Source organism: Bison bison, unplaced genomic scaffold (assembly GCF_000754665.1).
Source record: "Bison bison bison isolate TAMUID 2011002044 unplaced genomic scaffold, Bison_UMD1.0 scf7180017845488, whole genome shotgun sequence".
NCBI classification, from domain to species: Eukaryota; Metazoa; Chordata; class Mammalia; order Artiodactyla; family Bovidae; genus Bison; species Bison bison.
Genome location: NW_011476061.1, coordinates 8,055 through 10,015, shown reverse-complemented (window position 1 = coordinate 10,015; position 1,961 = coordinate 8,055). Strand labels below are relative to the sequence as shown.

General features: G+C 51.5%; 1 protein-coding gene across 1 annotated transcript in view; it reads right to left on the bottom strand.

Moving 5' to 3' along the window:
* The window catches only part of TFPT (TCF3 (E2A) fusion partner (in childhood Leukemia)), a gene marked incomplete at its 3' end in the record, with an annotated part of 7,867 nt that overhangs the window by 1,695 nt on the left and 4,211 nt on the right, over positions 1 to 1,961 (bottom strand). The gene's annotated exons all lie outside the window — the stretch shown is intronic.

The following is a 1,961-nucleotide window of genomic DNA, read 5'->3' as shown; positions in this document are numbered from 1 at the left end:
ACCTCCCTGAAGGTCCAGAGGTTAGACTCTGCACTTCCATGGCAGGGGGCACAGGTTCGATCCCTGCTCAGGGAACTAAGATCCCACGTGCCTCACAATGTGGCCAAAAAAAAAGAAAAACACCTGCGTCAAAGGCCCCCTGCTCAGGCCTCCCCCACTTCCCACGCCAGAGCCCCAGGTCCGCCCCACTCAGCTCCGCTTTTCCACCGCCTTCCAGCCTCTGTCTCTACTCAGTGTCCTCGGTGTCTCCGCCGCCAGCACAGAAGCTCCAATGGGCTGAGATCTGTGCCCCTGTCCCCAGGGCCTGGAGCAGAGCCTGGCAGGGGGGTGCTCCCTAAACCCTGCCAACCAGAGGACTTGTTCACAGAGTGATAGTGTTTCAAGGACTCCAAACCAGGAGACAGGCTGGAGATTAGGGCAGGAGGTGGCTGCTTTAGGTAGGGCCGTCACAGGAGATGCGTGGACTGGACTGCCCCTGGGTCAGAAGGACCTAGGTTCGAATACCAAGCTGCCCTTCTCAGCTGTGTGGCCTTGGGTAAGTTCTTAACCTCTCTGAGTCTCAAGTTTCTGCACTGGTCAAAGAGTAATAATGTAACTTACTCCTGATTGGGGTTGGGCTAAGAGCAGAGGCTCAAGCGCAGCTCCGTTTGAGCAAATGGTGAGTCTCTCTGGAACCCAGCATCCAGCTGTTAAACAGGGCTCGGGATACCTGCTGCTGCTTGGGGGCAGGGCAGGGGGCCATGGGCTGAAGGTTCCCAGCCTGGCATAGAGTGGGTGTTCTCGGGAGAGTGCTCACTCTGCCAGCGCCACCCTTGCACTGAAAGACTCTGAACAAAAGGACACAAGGAGCCTTGAAATCACTGGGAGAGAAAAGAGTCGCGTGGTCGTGGAGAGAAGAGAGGTTGAGGGGAGCTGAAGGATGGAGTGGAGCCGAAAGCCTCCTGGTCAGAAATATTCCCAGGTGGTCCAGCAGTCAAGAACCCGCCTGCCAACGCAGGAGACGTGGGTTTGATCCCTGGGTTGGGAAGATCTCTTGGAGGAGGTCACAGCAACCCACTCCAGTATTCTGCCTAGAGAATCCCATGGACAGAGTCTGGCGGGCTACAGCCCGTGAGGTCACAGAGACTTGGACACGACTGAGCAACTAAACAACAACAATAATAAAAATAAATGGATCTGGTTTATATATATTATGTGTACTTATATTAGGTATCATGCCAGACATCCTGGAATGTGAAGTCAAGTGGGCCTTAGCATCACTACGAACAAAGCTAGTGGAGGTGATGGAATTCCAGTTGAGCTATTTCAAATCCTGGAAGATGATGCTGTGAAAGTGCTGCACTCAATATGCCAGCTGCTGCTGCTAAGTCGCTTCAGTCGTGTCCGACTCTGTGCAACCCCATAGACAGCAGCCCACCAGGCTCCCCCATCCCTGGGATTCTCTAGGCAAGAATACTGGAGTGGGTTGCCATTTCCTTCTCCAGTGCATGCCAGCAAATTTGGAAAGCTCAGCAGTCGCCACAGGACTGGAAGAGGTCAGTTTTCATTCCAATCCCAAAGAAAGGCAGTGCCAAAGAATGCTCAAACTACTGCACAGTTGCAATCATCTCACACGCTAGTAAAGTAATGCTCAAAATTCTCCAAGCCAGGCTTCAGCAATACATTAACCGTGAACTTCCAGATGTTAAGGCTGGCTTTAGAAAAGGCAGAGGAACCAGAGATCAAATTGCCAACATTCGCTGGATCATCAAAAAAGCAAGAGAGTTCCAGAAAAACATCTATTTCTGCTTTATTGACTATGCCAAAGCCTTTGACTGTGTGGATCACAATAAACTGGAAAATTCTGAAAGAGATGGGAATACCAGACCATCTGACCTGCCTCTTGAGAAACCTATATGCAGGTCAGGAAGCAACAGTTAGAACTGGACATGGAACAACAGACTGGTTCCAAATAGGAAAAG